Raw genomic sequence first — 14109 nt, forward strand, 5'->3', positions numbered from 1 at the left:
TAGGAGAGAATCAACAAGCTTGAGCTTGAAACTTTCCTCAGACATTTAAGTCCACATTGATATGATAGTGTCACACATTTTCTGCAGATGTTGTGAATCTGCTGTTCTCCCCCATCTCAAAAGCACTTTGTTGGATTGAAATCTGATGATTTGAAGTATGAACTTGTCATATTCAAGAAACCAGTTTTAAAATGATCTGAGCTTCGCGACAGCAGCAATACTCAGGCAGGCTCTGGCATTTAAGCAATATTCAGGTGATACAAAGGGGCCTATAGTGTGTCCAGAAAACATTTGTCACACCATTACACCAGCACCACCAGCCTGAACCGTTGATTCAAGCCAGGACAAGTCCATGCTTTCATGCTGTTTATACCAAATTCTGACCTTAGTATTCGATTGTAGCAGCAGAAATCGAGAGTAACATTTTTTCATCTTCTATTGTCCAGTTTTGTTGAGCCCCTGTGAACTGTAACCTCAGTTTCCTGTTATGATCTAACAGGTGTGGCACCCAGTCTCGTCTTGTGCTGCTGTAGCCCATCTGCTCCAAGCTTTTGAAGTGTTGTAGATTAGGAGATGCTCTTCTGCACCCCTTGGCTTGTTATTTTAGGTACTTTTGCTGTAATATCAGCCCAAAGCAGTCTGGCCATTCTCCTCTGACTCCTTGTATGAACAAAGCATTGTCACCCAGAGGAGTCCTGCTCTTTGGAAACACAGGGAACATTCAAACTCCACACAGATGTGCCCAGGGAGAGAAGAGAATCAAACCCAAACCCAATATTTCATCCATGAAACCTTAATTTAACTTTTACTTTATTAAAGACATTATTGTTAAATGACTTTAAGGCATCTAAATGGTAAATATCTTTAACAAGTCCTCACTTGGACACCATTCACCAGTCGTTTCAACTAATTTCACATAGAAATGAGAAACATGGAGTGCAACTGAAACTTTAATCAATGATATAATTATCTCTTTCAGAACATAGGCAGTAGCTGCTTGTGTGTGCTTTATTGATCTTTACCTTTATTAAACACAATACAAAAACCCATTTAAAAAAATTACATTCTTTATAACCACAAAATATAAGTTTATCTTTATTTAACAAAATCAGAAGTTCAATAATACATTTACCATCAGGGGAAAGAGTTCACAGAAGAATTGAGGCACAATTTTGATGAAGACTTAAGAAGCCAGTCAGCAGCTTTGAGCAGCGAGGCTGTAGAAACCAGATGCAATTCAAACAAATGCGACCTACTTTCATGGCATCATATTTCAGTTTATTCATGTACAGAGTCTGATAGTCCACCTCCCAGAACACTGATTTCATATGGTGCTAGAGACTGTGTACAAACATCTACGTCACCAAATGAAATCAGTTTCTGAGTGCAGTTCTTTACTCAACAAGTCTTCTGATTGACACCGTTAATAGGTTTAATACAGAAAAGGACATTCTTGTATATTCATGGCCTGGCAAGCTTCCTGTAGCAAAGTGGATGCAGGTGTAGCTCAAAGACTGCTGCTGTTTGAGGACGGAAGCTGGCTGTATTTGTTCAGTTGCTAATTTCCCAGATGAACACCAGAGGGTGTGGTTACACAGCCGGCTAGAGCCATGACAGAAGTGGTGCAAGGAATTTAGCTCGGATCCGAAGGGATGTTTTTGGAGAAACTACCTCAGCAAAGCTGGTTGGAAACTCCTGGGTGCCTCCTGGTGTTCCACCTACCTGATTGTGCAGACCTCTGCTGCAAACGACAAAAAAATCTGAATCAGGCTGCTGACCAACGTCACACTGTGCATCATGAAATGCATGAAAATAAAGAATGATAACACAGGCGATATTTACACATCAGTAATGCTACTTTTGAACATTAAATCTGGCTTTTTAGGACATTTCTGATTATAATCTAGACAGTGGTTCTTGAACTAAGACGTAGGATGTAAACTTTTTTGATTTCTTAAGAGGGCAATCAAGAAAAAATGTTTTGAAAACCACTGTATTAGTCGATGCTCCTGTTACACAGGAACAAAGCTTCAAATAATGAGGCGAGTGTTTATACAAATAAAACCTCTGAGCCAAAAGCGCAGACTGCTGGAAACAGAAGAACAGAAAAAGATTATTTTGAACTGCCTATTTTGAAAGTCATGCAAAGTTCCTCTAGTAGAGATTATAAATTAGAAATGAGTGTAACAGACTCCTTTTAAAATAAAGCCAAAACATACACTGGGTTTGTGTGAAGCTTAAAAATAATCACCTCTTAATTGAACAAGTGAAGTATTGTATCTCATTTGTATGTAAACCAAAGAGTAGGCTAACTAGAAATGCACTTGGAAAGTACAGTGCTATGTGAAAGGCCCTCATAGCTCACAGTGTTAAAGAAAGATATCTACACCCACATCCACACCAACAACTGTTCCTTTTCACACCTGTTCCATCTCTTTACATGATTTTGTGAAATTTGCCCAACAACAAATGATGCTGAAAACATGTTGGATCTCCCTGATGGAGGTTTTATGGTGGAGTTTGTACCAAATTTCACTTTTACTGTCTATGCTCAGGCTGATAATGCAAAGGCATTCTTTTTAGCAGCCAGCAGGGGGCGACTCCTGTGGCTATAGAACGAACAGTAAACCCAAATGTTCTCAATTGCTAATTTCAAGTTTTACTGAACCCAGCATTGGAAAATTACGATCCCAATTTGAGTCAAAAAGATAGTAAAGCAGTGTGTGCTGTTACTGACAACCATATGGTTTCTCAGAGAGTTCGCATCTAGTTTCAAAACACCAAGATAGCAACTGCTTTACAACAGGCCTCCATTAAACAGTGGGTGGTGTCATGATGGCTGAGTTTTGAATCTCTGTATGAGTAGGAAAGTGCAAACCTTGCTGTTTCTCCTGGTTTCTGTATGGTAAGCTGTGCTAAACTAAACTATCCCCTATAGATTCATCTTTACAGTGAAGAGAGGTGAAGGCCAATCAATGTTCTCGTTTGTCTTTCAGAAACATAATTGACAAATGCAAAATGTGTAACTATTCCTTTAAATGTGGGATGCGATTAAGTAATTACACAGAAGCAGGTTGGGTAACTTTCTCAGGGTAGGGATAGAACAATAGGATAGAGACAATCCTCTATTCAGCTTTCTTATAGGGTTAAAGTGTCAAGACTTTGTTTTCAGTATCTGAACCAAGCACAATAAACAGCTGAAATTAAGCGTGCACCATAAAGGTATGCAGCAGGTCTAGCAGGTCTTATAATAATGTTTCAACCACAGAAGCTATGAAGCTCTGAGTCATGTTCGTTCTCAGATGGTTTCATTTGAACGTCAGTTTAAAGGGGGTGAAGTTCATCACACCTCGTCAAATCCCACTGAACATATGGAGCAACAAGCAGAGACACAAAGCTGGAGAGTAAAATAATGCTTGATTTCAATGAAGGGAAAGATTAGTCTCTGTGCAATCTTCCCACATCATGAAAAGAAATTTTCATGGATGAATAAAGACAAAGGAAATGAATTCTAATTCTTCGTAAATCCTCTGTGTCACCAAACTGTGGTGGTGACTGAGGATCCAAAGAAACAGTAGTCATCAGTGCATCTTTCATTTCCCCAGTCCTTTTACCTGATATCATCTGCTGTCTCAGAATATAAAGCAAGAATGAGTCATTTTGACATCACTCTAAAATGCGCAGAATAAGTCAGGGGAGACTCTGCTTGATTCAGGGAGGAAGAACGATGTGAAGGGGTCATTCTACTAAGTGCTTCCTGAAGGTGCTGTGGCTTCAGGTGAAATATCCTCAGCACCCTTAAGCGAGTTCAGTTAAAGGGCAAGAAATTATCCTTACTAGTGGAAGGCATAACCCCAGAAACATCTGCAATTATGTGCTGGTGAGGCACAGGGATGAGGGACGGAGGTGACACAAACACGGAGGATCTGATATTTGAGTTCCTGAAATAGCATCTGATGAATTTGACAATTCTGAAGTTCAGAGTGACGTAAATCAAACTGAAAGTTGATTTAAATCAGTCTTTTAAAGTATTTATTTCACATTAAGGTACTCTGTTTTAAAGGAAAACAGTTGAAAAATTCCTGTTGAATCATTGTTTTTGCTCAGATGTTATCAAACGTACGCCAGCAGGGGTTTAACATTAAACCCAACCCTGTTTCCAGTAATGGATAACTCACTGGTTGCTGCAGCTTAACCTTTACCAGATTGGGTTGAGAATGCTATTGATCTTCGCATCTAACTCTAGGCAAGGCAGTGAGTAAACACAAATTCCAACATGTCAGATTATTACTCCAAGACAATGAGAAAGAAGTATGATAGGAACCCAAGGGGTCTTTTAGGATTCAGAAAACTGGTAAGGAAAACCATCACTGACTGCTTAAAAATACAACACTGAAGACTAGTTCATCCACTTCCTGGCCCAGTTACAGCCTGTGAATACTTAACTCTTTCATGGATGTGCATGGATATTTTATGTTATATATGTATAAACTCAATTATTAAAGAAGACCTATCATCTTTTTTAAAAGTCTGCGCACTGTTACATTGGTTGCTTATAATAAATAGCAGTTTATAATAATTACTTCATTGTCTTCCTTCTCTCACCCCAACCAGTCGCAGCAGATGGCCCCGCCCCTCCCTGAGCCTGGTTCTGCTGGAGGTTTCTTCCTGTTAAAAGTGAGTTTTTCCTTCCCACTGTCGCCAAAGTGCTTGCTCATAGGGGGTCATTTGATTGTTTATTGGTTGATTATCCTCTGTATGTATTATTGTAGGGTCCACCTTACAATATAAAGCTGTTGTTGTGATTTGGCGCTATATAAATAAAATTGAATTGTATGTAGAGGTAATTGGTGGGGGTCAAAAGATCAGGCTTTAGACTGTTACAGAGTGAAGATACTGCTAATATGAAGACCTCAGGGGCATGCCTCTCCCACAAAAGCCCCACCCAGCAGCTGTTAAAATCTTCTGTTTACAGGGGGCAAACCAATCAGAGGAAAGGTGGAGGAAGGAGAAGAGCTCTGGCTTGTTTCAGACAGAGGCTCATTATCAGATATTTTAAGATTAGATTTAATGTAATCTTACATTAAGATTAGCAAAACATGAGCATCAGGCTGATCAGAACTTTTTGCCGTCTGAGGACTGAGGGTGACGTCAATCAAACCCTGTTTAGAGGGCACAGTACTAACCACTGGTGTGACATAGCTATGAGTTTTCTGATACTGCTTGAAGCGATCAAATGAATGACCTGTTAACAAATGCTGACGTGACACGTGAAAGGGTTAAACTTAGAAGTGTCCTGGGCTTTTTTTTTTAAACACAAACAATGGTGATCATTGATTATCCATGCATATATATGAGCCTCAGCATGACAACGAGTGCAAAGGAATAACACAGAAACACAGCTATTCCTACTATCATTTGCTATAGGTAGGATGACTAACAGGGGGATTTTAAAGACTTGCTAGTGTGCTGTTAATTATTCTGGACCTTTATTTCTTTGCCTGAGATCCGGGACTGCACAGACAAAAGAAGGCTTCATCGCACACCGGACTTAAATGACAGAATGAGGTTTGTAGGGAGTGTTCTGTAGCTATATATATACCTCCGCCAATGTAGGACAGAATCCAGGTGTGGTCACCTGACGTTCAGAAGTGTAATATCTAGCTATGAAAGCAGGAGAAAGTTTAGAGCAGACAAACATCCAGAATAATTCAGCGTCAAGGTTGGATGTTGAGCCGTTTTCTTGCGAGTAATGATGAAGCAACAGAGAGAAAGAGTTTCTCAGCAGTGGCTCAGAGGCAGAGGACCTTATGATACTCACTGCCTTTGCGTTTACTAGACAGAAACCAAAGATAGAAATTTTACACAATTCCCAAATTCTGGGCTGGTTCTCATCCCGGAAAAAGTGCAGATAAATTGTCAACTATTGCCCTAATGGACTTGTTCTTTTTCACTTGATGGTAATCATTAAAGCTTGGAAAGATAAAAAAGTGAAAGATTGTGGCTTACTGTGGTTTAAAAGTTGAGTGAAAATGAAACTGCTAAGTCATTTTCTGTAACAACCAGAACCATTACGCAAAATAACACAGTAACAAGACATAAGGTCAGCATGTTAAAATGATATCTGTGTCTTCATAACACGCAAATTAAAATAAATATATGAATAAAAAGAACAAATACATAAGCACAGGAATAAACACAAACACTTACCGAGTCGCCAGTCACCTGCGGCACAGTGAATGACTTCCTCCTTGAAGACGTTTTCATACTCGCTTCTCCGGTTTAAAGCCACTCCTGTCCCGTACTGAGGCGTCCTGTATTATATTGTACTGTAGGTTCTGAGCTCCTCAGGGCTGTCTTCTCTCTGCGTAAGTGTGTGAGAGCTTGATGAGCGACAGAGGAGTTATGAGATGGAGATGCCGCTGTGAGCTCAGCCCTCCTTCTTTTTCTCTCTTTTTACAGTCAGTATGAGCTGTTCATCCACTCTGCTGCCAGAGTCATTATTGTAACTGTGAGTCAACGCGGGCTCCACACAAACACAGGCACACACACACACACATACACACACACACGCACGCGCGCAAAGACAAGCTACACTTTATTCATATTTATATTTACAGTAATTTATGAAAGACGTAAACAGGGAGAATAGAAATGTCTTGGAAGCTTTACAAACGTGTTCCCACATGATAAAAACCTTCATAAAAAATCGACAGTAGCTGCTACCAAAGAGCTCACACACACATTACACAAACATTACACACCCAGCATGACAAAGCATCCTTGGACTAGCCAGCACCAACAAGCGATTACTCTATATGCGCACTTCATCCACATAAATCCATAGATTGATCTCCTCCATGGTTGTTTGGGGCCAAATGTAGAATGCTGTGAAAATACCACACATAGAGTAATTTTTTTCCCTTCCAGTTTAGGCCTCCGCTGGATTCCTGACCTGCAAATTGGCAAATTAAATTGTGTGCGGTGAAAAACAGAGGAACACAGCCCTGTTAAACTAACCACAACATAAAGTATCCTATCATTAACAGAAAAAACAGGCTTGAGCAAACGAGGCGCTCTAACTTCCTCCGTGACGAGAACCACACAAGCTGGGAAATTCCCTGGCTGTGGGGGGAAGGGGAAAGGATGAAATAGGATCCATATGGAGGTGACAGGTGAGAGGGCACGACTCACAGACCGGGAATCTCACTCTGCATTCCTCTGGCTTGACGGGAAACAGGATAATTGCTCTTCCGGCGTAGTAAACTCGTGCGCATGCATATTGGAACACCAGACCACATGACCAAGCTTCCTTTTCCCAGTATCCATTCCTCCGTTGTGAGTCAGCTGACCACAACATGACTCGTTCATCTCCTCCTTTGATCTTTCCATCCTGAAGATGCCAACGGAAGTGGCTGAAAGGTCTGAGTCACATTCACTTCTCACCCTGATTTCACCGTAAAACCCTCCTCTTCCCCCTCACTCACTACAACAACATCCACATTTTGATCCAGCTGTCATCAATCCAGCATCCACCTACACAATATAAGCACTTGTTTTTACTCACTCTGCCTTTTACCTCCCACCTCATTCACTTTCCTCCATCCGTCTATCCTGAGTTGAATAAACAGCCCCAGCATTTCAACGAATACCTCTGGATGTGTATCGTCCCACAGCCATCTCCTGCTCTCAATCCAACCTCCTGACCGACGTAGATCCCTAATCCTCACCAGCCGCCTCACCGGAGGAAAGCTCTGCTATAAAGACAGCGAGACTGAAAATATCTCTCCTCGCTCTGATGCACTCTCCGTTTCTCTTCCTTCTTCTCTCTCTCGCTCTATCTCTCTCACTCTGTTTACAACTGAAGAGCAGCTTTAGAGACATAAGGCATAGTGAAACTGGTTCCCTGTAGATTATGAAGTCATGATGACCGGGGCATGTTGATCCAATCATTACACCTCATGCTATGGGTTTATCCAAATAAACTGACTTCTCTGAAAATCAGTTGCATTTATATTTGTTTAGGAAACAAGAACAAGAAGTGAAATTGAAGCAGGAGAGTGACATTTTTAGAAATGCACTCACTGGTATTCCTCGCTCGATTTAACCCCTTAATTCCATGTTTTCTAACAGCTCCGGAGACCTGATGCCAAAATTTGGATTAACTTTGGGCGTGCTGTCATGTGCAAAGATGGAGAGGAGAAAGCAAAACAAGACCGCTGATCAGTGAAGAAAGTCCCACAAAATTAGCTTCTGGTCAGCTGGGCCTCCTGGGCCTGCTTGGGTTCTCTCAGTGTACTCCAGCTTCCTCCCACAGTTCAAAGAAGTGTATGTCAGATTGACTGGTGATTCAGACCTATCCATAGAAGCCTAGTGCCATCTGGAATAACACCTACTAGGTTAAATAGGAGGATGGATGACACATTTCTTGTGTTTATTGTAAAGTAAACTCTTTTTTGTTTCATTTTTCTGGAGCAGGAAGCTATAAACATGTAGTGGTTCCATGGTTTTGTAATGAGTCAGTCATAGTTGCTACATTTCACGCCCTCTGTGTTTCCCTGTCTCTGGCATCATGTTTAGTATTAGTCTTTGGCTTGGCGTTAGCTATTTGTCTTTTGGTTACTTCCTGTTCCAGGATTTTTGAGTTTTAGGGTTGTCTAGTTTTGACTGTCTTTGAATTACAGTTCTGTCTTGAGTATTGTTGACATTCTGTTTTTTTGTTCTGGTGTTCTGGTTATGTTACAGTTATCTGTGCATTAAGTTAATGGGAGGTTGTTTGTGCTGTTTTTGCGTCCCCATTCTGTCCCCTCAGGCTTATCTCCACATTCTTCTGTTTCTGTGTCTATCTTGTATCTCTTAGTCTTGCTCTCAGTAATCATTACTTCCTGTTTTATTTGGATAGTCTCTTCTCAGTTCTGTTCAGTTTGTTCAATTTGACCCGTTCATTTAGTGAAATAGATCTTGCGGGGGCTACATAGTTGCTTCTACAGAGTGGCACTCGCTCCTATGTACTTCCACCTGATTAATTCTAAGTTTATAAGATTTCATTAGTTTCTTGGAAGTCATAATCACACACTAGTCAATGTATATTTATGAGTACAATATAATTTTTTTTTCTATTAAATAACCTCAAAAAAATGACTGACTGTATCGTGAAGAAACATAGCAAAAATTAAACCTTTACTGACACTCAATAATGTGGAAATTCTACTAAACACTAGATTGAATTTTCTCGGATTTTAATTATTTTAACCCACATGTCACGTCAATCTCCCAGTCCTCCTTACTCTACACTGTGTTCCACTATAATTTAGAATACATTTTTAAAATGGTATCAATAATGTATAAAGCCCTACATGGGCAGGCTCCTGCTTATATATAGCAGAGCTACTGAGACCTTATAACTACAGCCAACCTCACACATTATCTTCGAAATGTTCCATGCTCTTATTTAAAAACCAGAGGTGATGTTGTTGCTGCTTTGGAGCAGCCTTCCTCGGCCTATCTTTGCTAAATCTATGGTTTGTTTAACAGTAAATGACTCCTGACAACACTTTATAATAGGCTAGCTTTTCCTTAATCTTTCTTCCATTATTTGTGGCCTTTTGTTCTTCTGATGTTTATATTGGAGTGCTTGTGCAGGAATGAATGAAAGACTGTGTGTTTAGACTCAGTTTACATGTACAATTATGCTTAATGTGTTTTCATCCAAACTTTGAAGCACTTTGTAACTGTATGTTTTAAAATGTGCTTTACAAGCCTATTATTATTATTATTATTATTATTAAATCGGCAGCTGCCACATGAAAAATAAACGGCAGCACTTAGCATTAACATAATTAACTGGAATTAAAATCTGTATTTTACAGATTTGTGTGATTTTTGACAGTATTCATCTCTTATAATCTCTTGTTTTATTTGCAAGTGTTGCATTTTACTGTTATAATTTTAACCAGCTCATTACTGGTTAAATGCAAAGAAAGCTCAGCTGAGCTGAACTTCCTTTATAAGCTTACACACACCATAGAAGCTGCTGAGAATAGTCGAGCATTAAGCAGCTAAGAATTTGAACAATCCTTCAGAAACAGGTTAGTATTCAAACACATGTAAAAGAAGGAGCGTACCTAGTGGGTGTGTTAAAAAACAAACAAACATTTATATGTCAGTGTAATCCGTTATTGCTGCCACCAAGTGGCTGGAAATTCGTGCTGAAAATTCAAAGTGAGCTGTGGCTGCTGGTGAAGGTGGCGTGGGTGTGGAAAGGATAAACGGGGGTGAAAAGGACAGCGTCATTGAACAATGACAGGATGGATGAATATGGGATGTCAGCACAGGCAGAGGTGAAGATGGGTTGTTGACATGTTCTTTCCTCTCCACATGTCCTTTGGAGAGAAATGGATGAATACATTAAAAGAATAGTTGAATAACAGGCACCGATATGGGGTTACTGTATGTCTCTGTGCACTGAAAATGGATTTGTATTATATATGAACAGACGTCAAACACAATTTAAGGCCAGTGGCCAAGGTAACAAGAGTATAAAAAAACCCCAACATATAAAAACCCAGAGTTACGCAACTATGCTTATCGAGTAGTATAAAGGGTTCAGACATCCTTGGTAACAATCACTATCAAAGAAAATTACAGGATTACATAACTCACCTCCATCAAAACTCACATGTAATATTCCCTAGGGATCGTAAATGGATATATTTACTTATACTTATGTTTTACATTAAAAGTAAATTGACTTTCATGCAGACCTTCAGTTCCGTAGCATCTTTTTAATTTCAGCCACACGCACAACTCTCATGACAGCAGCAAAAGAGACGAACAGTTTCCTTTCAAAGGAGCAACCAATATTAAAATTTTTTTAAACATGTTTTCAATGATAAGTTGTGATGTGAGGCTGATGAAGACAATATGCCAGCCAGTTGCTACGTCTTCACGTAGGTGTAATATGACGTATTATTTGGTAACACTGAGTGGGTGATTGGGTTACAGAGGTGGGCTTTTCTATGTGGAATGAGATACTGCCTGGGCGCACACACACATTTGCACACACAAACCTCATTTTTCTTCTCTTTATTTTATTGCACCCAGCTCCCTAACAACCTGACTCACCTCCCTAGTTCCAAAGGCCCCATGTCCTTCAGAGAAATCCACATGTATTCATCATTTCGCAGAAAGATGAAAGATTTCAAAGCCAGAGATTTCTTGTGTGAAGAGTGCTTTTATTCAAGTCTTAATATAAAAAACATGCAATTAGATATTTCTTTTTGAAGACACTACAAAACCAACATTAGCAAATTAGAAAACAGCCTTTTCCAAACCAGTTCTGACACTATAATAGTTGTATTTAAATTTTAATGTACAGCAATACTATGGTACGGCTTTCCTAAATGCCCATGGAAGTATTACTATTACCAGCAGGACATTATTGATTGATTTTTAAACATTTATATTTATAAACAATTATATCAATTTCCTGAAGGAATTTTTTTCAGTAGAATAAAAATATATGCTACTTTCTTAAACACCTTGATTTTTTTTCTCTGTTATTCAGATAGAAAAACAATTAAATCCGCTCCATCGCTTCACATTGAATGAATGAAAAACATCACATCAACTCTGATTATCTTCAGTTTAACATTGAGTTGTCATAGCAACAGTTCCTGGCACTGGATCTTTTATCAAGTATTTAAATGCTCAGTTGAACCTTTATTAGTTGCAAACTGCAGTGTTTCTGCAGTTTGACGAATGTGGCTTGTAGCATTTGAGCTTGTGACACTGAACCAAACCAAAATGATAAATCACATCTTTTATGTAACAAATAGCAATTTTATCCATCCTTAATAAAAGGAGAGTTTGCAGCCATGATTGCAGGTAGGGATGAATACTGACAAAGGTCATTCCAGAAGTGGAGGACAATTTAGGCCCCAACAACAGCAAAATAAATAAATAAACAAATACATATATATACATACATAAAATGGACTTAAGAAATGTGTATAATTGAACAAAATAAAAACACATAAGTGGATTTATACTTTTATGTTTTATCTTGTCTTATAGCAGCGGTCCCCAACCCCCAGGCCACGGACCGGTACCAGGCCGTGAGAGTTGAGGTTCGGGTGTGAAATTGATGGTTTTCAGGGTTTTTATCGTTATTTTTTTAATTGTTTTTATCGTTAACTCTGTTTCCTTGGGACTTTTCCAGTGTGTTATGAAAAAATCTTCTTTTTTTTGTTACTGGTACTGGTTTTATTTTGTTGTATTTATCTGCGACACCTTAAAGGCTGGTCCATGAAAATATTGTCAGACATAAACTGGTCCGTGGCTCAAAAAAGGCTGCGGCCTTATAGGAACACACAATCTGGTTATCAAGAAGTTGGGACAAGAGAAAAATACCAAATTCACAGGAAGGGAAGAAACTGTCCTGCAATTTTGAAAGATCCCAAGAAGCTTGAATAGCTACTGATGTGATTATTGATCGTCTCTTTATCCGTCTCCTTGGAGATTTCTGATTGAATTTCTGTGTGTGTGAGGGAGCTTTACTCTAGAGGTTTTATTATGAGTCACAATAATAAAACCTCTGAATCTGAACACAGTGTGACTCAGCTGTAAAAAAAAAATAGCTCATGCAAATGTTGGATATCACCGTTTTGCAACGTGCAAAAGAGAAAATTATTGCAGCAGTGATAAAAAAAACCCTCCCAAATATGTTTATATTTAACTGTCAAACAATGAGTTAAATAGTTAGTCAGTTAATATTTCATGAGATCATTTTTTTGTAGTTGAGTGAATAAACATTTTACTAGGTGAAAAACAAAAAAAGTACATCCAGACCAGTGTTAGTAGTCACAGATGTACAGTAGCGACTGAAATGCAGTTACATAATGTTTAACACACAAGCACACACTGCACTAGTGCATAAACGCAACAAGCCACAGACAAATGTTAGTAAGTTGGCCACCGCTTCCTCTGTGGCCAATGAGAGAAGCTGACGTCAGATCTGCCGAGGAGACCACAGCTTCACTTCTGTTTTATTTTCCTGGCTTTGAAAGACAGTGAGGGGGTGAGACGTTAAGAGTTATTTTCAGAACTGAAAATGAAGCATTCTTTGGTTGTTAAGCATAAAAAACAAACAATACAGAATGTAGTCACAAACTTCCTCATCCTATCCAGTCTTTGCATGTAAACTCTTCGCTTGACAAGTCTCTGCAACCGCGCAGAAACCAAGCACGCGTGCAAACAGCCACTTCCTCCTCAGATGAAGCAGAACACGGTGTACCTTAGATCACACGAGAAACATCTTAGCAGACACGAACACCAGGCCTTGATTTAGATGCTTTGCGGTTTTAACCAAAATTAGGATCCAAGTAACACAAAACTGGAAACTGATGACGCAGAGGCTTTTCTAAATGTAACTAACCATGTCTTTGAAGTAGCTTACTGATACGCTTTTAAGTATTTCCCTTTTTATCTAGTTTTATATTGAATTATTATTGCTCATTAATGTAAAATTTGTAGTTGACTGAAGAGGAGCTATTTTGTATTTGACTACAATGGTTTGTTAAATTAGATGCATTTATACATGTTCTCTAAACCAGTATCAAAACAGCTGCTGTGAAAACACCAAAATCAGTCGCTTCAGCTGTACAGGTATCAATTTTTAGATCATTTAGTGTATGACCAAATATATATTTCCAGTTCTTCATATACTTTGTGTGCAAAGTAATTAAAGCAACTTCATCTCTCTCCTGTTTTTATACTGCTGGGTCAGTCTCAGGAGTTTGGAAAGAAATTACTGGACTTCTTTAAGTTTGGAGATGGTGGAGAGTCCCAGGGACTTAATCCATAGTGGGATTAAGTATTGATCACGTGCCTCAACATGAGGCGAGGTGTGGAAAAAAGTGTGGGTCATTATTAGCAGAGGTTTTGGGCGTAACCGTCGTGATACCTTGCCTCACCCTATCATGTGACCCATTGAGATCACGTGAGTTGAGGTTGAAGCATCTGGGAAGGGATCTCAAAACTGCACCGCAGATGGCAGACAGTTGGTGTTGTAAGCCACCTCTTTTGTTCAAAGATCATTCACTCCTCTTT

General features: G+C 39.2%; 1 long non-coding RNA gene across 1 annotated transcript; it reads right to left on the minus strand.

Moving 5' to 3' along the window:
- Positions 1 to 793: 793 nt before the first annotated feature.
- LOC146382865 (uncharacterized) lies at positions 794 to 7918 on the minus strand. The gene is made up of 2 exons (XR_014800684.1): positions 6211 to 7918; positions 794 to 1741 (listed from the first exon to the last, which is right to left on the minus strand). It is a non-coding gene; the product is annotated as an uncharacterized LOC146382865 (long non-coding RNA).
- Between the last annotated feature and the right edge of the window lie 6191 nt (positions 7919 to 14109).

Source organism: Perissodus microlepis, chromosome 7 (assembly GCF_051167445.1).
Source record: "Perissodus microlepis isolate ML-2025 ecotype Zambia chromosome 7, ASM5116744v1, whole genome shotgun sequence".
NCBI lineage: Eukaryota > Metazoa > Chordata > Actinopteri > Cichliformes > Cichlidae > Perissodus > Perissodus microlepis.